At 39.4% G+C, this 9,346-nt stretch overlaps 1 long non-coding RNA gene and 1 pseudogene across 1 annotated transcript; one reads left to right on the top strand and one right to left on the bottom strand.

The window, feature by feature from the left end:
- Positions 1-1,039: 1,039 nt before the first annotated feature.
- Positions 1,040-2,726, top strand: LOC129645494 (uncharacterized). The gene is made up of 2 exons (XR_008711378.1): positions 1,040-1,117; positions 2,364-2,726. It is a non-coding gene; the product is annotated as an uncharacterized LOC129645494 (long non-coding RNA).
- A 2,621-nt stretch (positions 2,727-5,347) lies between these two features.
- Positions 5,348-5,907, bottom strand: LOC129647153 (60S ribosomal protein L36-like; annotated as a pseudogene).
- Positions 5,908-9,346: the final 3,439 nt, after the last annotated feature.

Raw genomic sequence — 9,346 nt, 5'->3', positions numbered from 1 at the left:
TGTCATAACTGCTAAAATTAAAAAGATTGAACATGCTGAATATGGGTGAGGTTGTGGAACAACTGTAACTCTCTGTACTGCTGATGGGAAAATGTAGAAGGAGAAAAATCACTTTGGAAAACAATTTAGTAAGTTCTTAGAAAGTAAAATATACACATGCCATTTGACCCAGCCATCTCCCTGCTAGGCACCTATCCAAGATAGATAAAATCGTATATCCAAGGGCCATGAAGGGGCATGAGAGTGATGGATATGTTTATTATCTTAATGGTGGTAATAGTTTCACAGATGTATATTGAAACCAAGTTGTACAACATATCTGTATCTATTGAATGCCAGTTATATCTCCATAGAGCTGTTTAAAAGTATTAATTTTAAAAATTAACTTTCAAATCTCAGAAGAGTTCCTTCTATGAATCCACCAGGGTTTGTTTTCTAACTTCCACACGTGGGCATTTTATGGTTTCTCTCTCTGTCTTTCCTTTAAACTCTGTATCAAATTGCTCTCAGGCAGGGATCATAGCATTAACTGAATGCTGGTGAGACACTGTCCAAAGCAGTCATGAGACATATATTGCTTTAATGTATCAGCTGTCATGGTAATGCATTAACATATTCAGTCACTTACTGGAAGTGGACTCTGCTAAAACCACATCCACTCCTTGCTGGTTCATGACCTGTTCTGTTGTGACGTGGGTTTTTGAGGCTCTGAGGAGGAGGAGACTCAGCCTGATTATTTGAAATACTTTTCTCTTTTGCAAAAACTAAAGCTATGTTCTGGTCTCTCATCTCTGTTTCACCTCAGTTGTGACCTCTTCGGTCTCAATGATCCCAGATTAGCTGCTGCCTTGGGGCAAATGTACACTGGGTGGAGAAGATAAGATGCTTCATAACTCTACTTTCAGGATGGCCTAGCATTTTTTCCTCTTTGCAAGAAAATACACAATGTAACAGGATTAGAAGCAATCACTTCCAGAGCAGGGAGCACAAATTCCCAGCAGGCACCGTGTTTTTGCTCTTAAAATCCTGTGGCTCAATCAGTAGCCTCAGCTTCTCCACTGGCCAAGAGGAGGGATGGAGTAAGGATTCGCTGCTTTGAAAGCCCCAGGAGAAAAGAGTAAGTAAACAATAGGGGGCAGTACACTTGTGCATAACAGACACCAATGTCCATCAGTGTCTGTGCCATTATTGAAATGGGCTTGTAACAGATAAAATGATTAGGAAGAGGCCCGAGAGAACAGATTCTCGCTTTAGCTCATCATTATCGTTTATAGAGAAATTTGAAACATAATTCATTTATTTGTTTATTTATTATTTAAAAAATTTGTCCCAGTAAATATTGATATATGTCCCTCTGCCGCATTCTTTCTTGGAGCAGGTAATAATGCGAGACTTCGCTAATAGTCTGTTCTGTTCATGGCATAAATCATGGCTAGACCTCACTGATGGAGGGATTTTAGTATTTCTTTTTTTATTATTTTAAAATATTTATTTTTATTTATTTATTTGACTGTGCTGGGTCTTCGTTGCATCATGCAGGATCTTTAGTTGTGGTATGCCAACTCTTAGTTGTAGCATGTGGGATCTGGTTTCCTGGCCAGGGATCGAACCCGGGGCTTCCTCCATTATAAGTACTGAGTCTTTGACACTGGACCACCAGGGAAGCCCCCTCCCTTTCTTTTAAAGTGAACACAAAATAATCCCAGAATACTACAGAAAAAGCTCAATTAAATGTATTTTAACTACGTAGAGGAGAGACACCAAGTAAACAGTAGTTGGCTTCACATCTTGGAACTGAATGTTGAGTAGGAATTGAAAACAGCAAATCTGCCTTTGCTGAGAAAAATAGCTTTCCCATCTTTTTATATCTAGGTCATGGTTCCTAAGAACAGATACAATGTTCAAAAAACAGTTGCATTATTTTGCCCCCGAGGAGGACTTTTGGAGACATTTTTGTAGAACGCACACAGTTGTCATTGGTTGTTGGATGGTTCATGATGTCAGGGAGCTGTGTACCAGCGGTGGAAAATAAGCGTGTGGAAAGAAGACAAACAGCATGAAAGCTCACTTGCATGTAGAATAATGAACCTAGCACACTTTTCTACTAGCAAAACATATGCAACAAAGCACTAAAGGAATTAAAGACGCAGAATTAAAGGAAAAGAGACTGAGTTAACTTTGAACTTTATCAACATTGGTAACTGTATATAAAAATAGTTCAGTTTGAAAAAACCACCCCTTGGGGAGGGAATACAGGTAAACAATTTTCTCTTAAATAGAATTAAATGATATTATAATCTTTCATAAAATGTTTTTTCTTAAAAGACAACTGTTTGACTGGATAATCTAAAAATTTGTTAAAGTCTTAGATAATTCTCTGGTGGCTCAGATGGTAAAGAATCTGCCTGCAAGGCAGGAGACCTGGGTTTGATCCCTCGATTGGGAAGATCCCCTGGAGAAGGAAACGGTGACCCACTCCAGTATTCTTGCCTGGAGAATTCTGTGGACAGAGAAGCCTGGAGAGCTACAGTCCACGGGCCTACAAAGAGTTGGACACGACTGAGTGACTAACATTTGTACTTGTGTATGGTAGATAATACTTGGTCTGATGCAACCAGATCTACCATTTTAAAAACATCTTGTTCTTTAGGTCATCATCAAAGAATGATTCTCTTTGTTTACATTATGTTCTAAAAATGAATTAAACACATTATTGGGAAAAAGAAGGCAATCATTGTGACAGTGTTGTAAAAAATGGTGCATATATTGTCATTGAAGCTTCTTTTTGGCATAAGATTGGAGTTACATGAGATCAAAGAAACTTATTGAAAATATTTTAACATGGGTCATCCACCCATTGGTCTGACTTAATCAGGAATCTACAGCCTGTACTACATAAAATGAGTTTTGCCCTCTGGTAGGTAGTTAAATGGGCAATGTTCAGCACCTTCCAATACTGTCCATCAATAGCTTTCCCAGAGCTGCCAACTCCAATCTCTGGTGAACCGAGTTGAAAGAATGGTAGTGCTTTCTTTTTATCCATCTTCTAGAAGCTTCCTCATATACCAAAGGGATATATGCTTAAACCTCTATATGATAGATTAAATCAAACCCAACTCTTCAGCCTTACTTTTAAGACTCTCTGTTAACTAATCTTTCTCCAAAACTGTTTCAGTTCAGTTCAATTCGAGTCAAACCTGCACACACATATCTTGTGTAACTATTATATGACAGCACTGTGTTGAAGAAAAATAAGCCCCTCCTTGAGCTTGCTGTTTACAAAATGGTTTAAACAATTTAAAAAGTAATCAATGCAATACAAGTGCATTCTGTGCCATAGTACAGGCATAGATGGGACACAGTGGAAGCAAAAACCAACACCTGAGTCCAAAAGGAAACATCACAGAGGAAGAGGTATTCCAGTTGGGTCTTGAAGATGACTTCATCAGTGGAAGAAGACTTTTCAGGTAGTGGGAAGAGAAAGTGCAGAGGCTTGGAGGACTGAAGCTTTAAGGGTATCCCTCCTTCTCTCTGCTTCAGTCCAAACCCTAAACTTTCATTTCCCTACAGTCACCAAGTACTTTTCTTCATCTCATAATTTTCATCCCATCTAAACAATGTTTCACTCCTCTTTCTTCCAATCCAGAGACACCAACTCTTTCAAAAACCATTGTAGGACTTAGATCAATGTGGTTTCTTCATCTGGGAAGCCATCTATCATGCATTCCCTCACTATAATTTTCTAGAGTAGCTTTATTCATTTTCCATTTTATAATAAATGTGTATACAAATTGGAAAGAAATTCCAAACACAAAGATGAAAAATAAAGGTCATGCACAAACCACTGTTAATATATTATTGTGTATATTTCCCATGAAAACAAATATTATTTCTTGAACAGAGATTTTAGTGTGCAATGCATACTTCCCAGAAATCTAATTTTTCACTTCATATAATATGGGTGTAGTTCCAGATCAATAATTACTTGGCTTTCTCATAGTTTTTATGGTTGCCTAGTATTCTATTCTGGAGAAAGAAATGGCAACCCACTCCAGTACTCTTGCCTAGAAAATTCCATGGATGGAAGGGCCCACCGGACATGCCATGATTTATTATAGATATTTTATTTTTTCCATTGTTTTGGTATGTCCTCTTATCAATAAGAAGGGCTTTCCTGGGTGGTGCAGTGGTGAAGAATCTGCTTGCCAATGTAGGAGACACAAAAGATGTGGTTCAGGTTTGATCCGGGTTGGGAAGATCTTCTGGAGGAGGAAATGGCAACCCACTCCAATATTCTTGCTTGGAGAATTCCAAGGACATAGGAGCATGGCGGGCTATGGTCCATGAGGTCACAAAGAGTCAGACATGACTGTGAGACTAAGAATACAGACATAAATATTTCATTATTTATAGTTTTTCCTGTGTTCTCTTATCACATCATCAATGTTACATGACAGTTTGCATTTGCTGTCATGCTACTATGTAATTCTCCTTAAGCTGTGTCAGGATTGTGTGTTTTATTTATTTTTTTTAACCACACTACACAACTTGTGGGATCTTAGTTCCCGAGTAGGGATCAAACCCAGGGCCCTGGTAGCAAGAGCCCTGCATCCTCACTCCTGGACTGCCAGGGAATTTCCAGAATTGTTTGTTTGAATTTTCAACTGTTAAAAACATCTTATCAGCAAGGCTGGTTCTTCCTTATCTTTTGCTACTTATCATAGGCAGTAAAGAGAATTATCCATATACTAAGAATTCATCAGGCTGTTCAGGGGGGTCGACAGAATCTATTAGGATGACACCCTAGTGAAGAGCGGGTCAGAAGTGACTGGCAGATTTTGCACAGACTTAGAGTGTGGCTGACTTATTGAAATGAGAACGGGCAAGGGCTGGGGCAGAGTAATGGTGGATTCACCAGATCAGCTGACATCCCAGAAAGGTTCTTGTCTACTTAGCAAAAAGCCTTAGGTAGGCTGATAAAACTTTAAAGTATGCATTTGCTGGAGACTTCTCAAGGGAGGGATGTAGTAGGAAAGAGAGGTCAGAGGGCTAGAAATACCTCTCATTTCTTCTTTTCAACTCTTTATTTTCTTGATCAAGCATCTCCTACAATCAGAATTTACATGCAGTTGCAAACAAATTTGACAATGAAGTTTATGTCCCTGATATACACCAACGAATCACTATATTCACCCACGTTGACCCAAACCTTTTTATTCCTCCATGTCTACACTACCAGCCTTCAGTAGTAACCACCATAATGTACTCCAATGGCAAAAGGTAAACCACCTGTTCTATTGATAAAAATTTAAATCAGGAATAAGTAAACAGAAAAGGCCTTTTTTTTTTTTTTTCTGAAAAGGTTTATTGTGCACAGAGGGGAAGTGTTCAGTCCTTCTTGGCTGCCGCTCTCCTCATGATGGCTAGGACGTTGCTCAGCTCCTCTCTCTTCCTCTTGGTGTGAATGTGCGTCTCCACCCTTTTCTTGATGACCTTGAGGGCCCACTCGTCCTTGGAGACTGTGAGCAGCTCCATGGCCCACGGCTCATGAGGGGCGAAGCCGCACACCGCCCGCATCGTGTCCTTCAGGAACTTGGTGTGTGTTTGGTGACATACCCACGCCGGTGGCTGTGCCTCAACTTGCTCATGTTCTTAGTCGCCTTGTGGCCCTTGTGGAGACCCACAGCCACGGGGGAGCGCAGAGCCCTGGCTGCTGCTGTTCAACTGAAAAGGCATTTTTAAAATGAAGTTCTTTTTGGACACTTAGGTGCTAATTCACTTTATTAAACAACCAAACAGAGAACTATGTCAATTAAGTGGGTACAAGGTTTCATTTGACTCCAGGAGTTTAGAAAGGGTGTTATAATAATGTTACCAATAAAACTTACCTATTTTGGCAAAATTCATCTTGGAATACAAATGTCCTTAGTATGAAAATGATTCTTCATTTTCTCAGTTGGAATATGATCAGTGTTTTAACCTGCTTCTGTAATTCAGGAGGTCTGAAGTCCATCATTTCATTTCTGAAAGGACAGGAAATAACAATAGGAGAGCACTCTTCCTTCTTCCTTCACCCTGCCGTAGCACGTTTGTTGAGCCATCAGGCTCCTGGGGCATCTTTTTATATCTGTCCTGCTGAAATGAAAAAAGAGTGGTTAGCGTTTTATTGAAACGGTGGTTCTAAGATCTTTATGTGCTTAGTCCCTCAGTCATGTCTGACTCTTTGCGACCCCATGAACTGTAGCCTGCTAGACACTTCTGTCCCTGGGGATTCTCCAGGCAGGAATACTGGAATGGATTGCCATGCCCTCCTCAAGATCTTTATGGCAGGTGTTATAAGGGACTTTCTCCTTCCTTCAGACTTGGAGTAACCAAAAAAAAACAAAAACATTATCTGCCTTATGCCTTGACAAAATTTAGAATTGTTTCAAAAAATCAGAAGACGTAGTAGTCAGAGTTCTATCTCTGTTCTAGTTACTATATTTCTAGAGGGTACCAGGTTTTAGGAGTGAGTAGACGGGTGCAGCTAGGGTGATACCCAGCTTCAAAGACCATTTCTCAATAGTCCATCAACTTGCTAGTGGGATGGTCCATGGCAGAGGAGGGAAATTGGCTGAAGATCTCCATGTTAGTTCTTGTTCCCTTGTCACAAGTAAAAATCAGGTGTCTAGAACATTATGGCTTCTCCTCTTGGCCGGTTAATTTTTATAATTCTACCATGGTAGTAATACATGCTGAATAAAGGCTGTCTTGTAACCAGCAGAAGAATTTGGATTGGTAATTGGGAAGTCTCTGGGTACTAAAATAACAAATATCTCTGAACCAGTGTTTCAGAGATAACAGAGAAAATACAAGGGTTTGGGGTCAGGAATTCAGGTCTGACATCTAGGAAGGTAAATATAAGGAGGGAAAAAATGTGAGAGAAGGTACTTTGAACCAATTATTATTTTAATGACAGTTGCTGGAGCATGATATAAATATTTACTGGATAAAGACATAGGATTTCCCCTGTATTCACATATTTAAAGCAGAATATGAGGATCGGGGTGGGAGGTTGGACTGGAAATAATCTAGATCCTTTCCAAATGTAATTTCTATGATTTGATGGCATCCTTACATCACTCTGCACACTATTCCCACTTAATTTGCAATCTCCAATTAGCTTTGCAATTATAGTTTTAGTAAAATGCTTCACTGGTCTTCACTTCTAAATGCCTAATGCTACTTTACTAAAGAAAACAAAGAGATAAACAGACACCTTGGTGATAAAGGTACTTGGCCTGTGTCAATAGTACTAATATTTCATCTTGCAAGAGATTCAGCACTTATTTTAAAGCATCCTGCTTGCTGTGTGCATATGCGTTGAACATTACCATCTAGCTCAAGAATCTCATCTACAACTCCGAAGATATTTATAGTCGTGTAGTGGTTGTGTTTTTGAAATACAAAGTATGGCTTTATGTTATCAATTTTGATTTCTGTAAGTCATCCAAGAAAACTAGTCTCATTACTCCATAGTCCTATCGCAAAGATGAATTCTGGCTATCTTCCACGTTGTTATTGACTTCTTTTCTAGGAAGTAGAGTTTATATAGCTCTAAAAAGGATTTACAGCGTATACAACAGTGCACCGTCAAATTCCATCTTCTAATGAAAGGGAAATAGCCAGTTCCCTTCTAACTATGTTATTGGAGCTTACAGTTTAGGGACACACGGGAGTTTAGGAAGGTACCTAAACCCTGACAAGGTTTGAATCGTTGTATTATCATTCATCCATTACCTAGCAATTTGTACTTGGCCCTTCTATTTCCCCTAGAGATTTTAACCTTTATAATAGTAGTAGTATAGGTATATATTTTAATTATGAGCTAAAGAATTATACTCTGCAAATATGGGTTACTTTAAGGCTGCGGTAAGATAAATCTCTTTTACCGTCTTAAAAATCAACAGCAAAGTGATGGCATTGATGAGACGGTAGGGATCAAAAGTAGACTAGCACATGTTCCCAAATGGTGGTGTGCATAACCCAATCTCCTGTGTACTTGCCTAAAACACAGATATCTGGGGACCACCCCTAGTTTCTCTGCTTCCCATAATTCAAAAGCAGCGACTCAAGGAGCACATTTTGAAAAATACTAACGTCATCAACAGTAAATGTAATAATAAATTTAAAAAACAATGTACATATGAGATTTTACCAAGCCTATAGGTAAAGGTAGGTAATTCCAGACATAGTTTTTTGAGAGTTATTTGACACACTATGAATGGGAATGAACTCGGGAGGGAATAAAGTGGAGATGCCTGTTGGTAGTGATGATATGACAGCATGTAAAACCTACCATTTATTGAACTGTGACTATATTCTGGGCACTATGAAATGGTTTCACGTATAGATGTCTATGTGCTAAATCGCTTCAGTCATGTCCGACTCTTGGCAACCTTATGGACAGGTAACCCCACAGGCTCCTTTGTCCATGGGATTCTCCAGGCAAGAATACTGGAGTGGGTTGCCATTTCCTTCTCCAGGGGATCTTCCCAACCCAGGGATTGAACCCAAGTCTCTTGTCCCATGCGTTGGCAGCCAAGTTCTTTACCACTAGCACTACATATAGATAAGTCATTTAATTTTCATGATTCTCAGAGGCAGCACCTCAAAATGAAGGAATGAGTGAAATTATTTAGCAGTTACAGCCAACAGAATACAAGTAGATTAAGAAAATCAAAAGAGTAAAACTTCAATCAAAGGCAGATAGATTAATAATCTGTATCTATATATCAATAAGTAGGGGGTTTCCCAAGTGACTCTGGTAAAGAATTTGCCTGCCAGTGCAGGAGATACAAGAGATACAGTTCGATCCCTGGCTCGGGAAGATCCCCGGAGTGGATATGGCAACCCACTCCAGTATTCTTGCTTGGAAAATTCCATGGACAAAGGAGCTTGGTAGGCTATACAGTCCATGGAGTTGCAAAGAGTCAGACATGACAGCATGCATACACACAATCTATAAGTGAATATATATACTCACTTTCAGAAGCCTAATCACTAATCATTCATATGCATGCTCTATTTTTAAGCTTAGAATTAAGCCAGGGATGATTAAGGGAAGAAACTGCCAAAAAATAAGTACAAAAAGAATCAGAGCAGGGTAAACTGGTTCTCCAAATATAGACTCTTTAGGAGTGATAGGAGGAGTGGCGTTTGCCCAGCCAAGTTTCACTTTGGAGGAGAACTCCCAATACAGTGTAACCACTAGGGCAGCTTTGGCAGGGCTGTTTATCATAGCCAGCAAAGGGGAGGGTGGAGCCCTTTTTCTGACAATGAAAACTCAGAGTTCGGTGAGAAAAAC

Source organism: Bubalus kerabau, chromosome 3, assembly GCF_029407905.1.
Source record: "Bubalus kerabau isolate K-KA32 ecotype Philippines breed swamp buffalo chromosome 3, PCC_UOA_SB_1v2, whole genome shotgun sequence".
NCBI classification, from domain to species: domain Eukaryota; kingdom Metazoa; phylum Chordata; class Mammalia; order Artiodactyla; family Bovidae; genus Bubalus; species Bubalus kerabau.
This window is presented reverse-complemented; position numbering and strand designations above follow the sequence as displayed.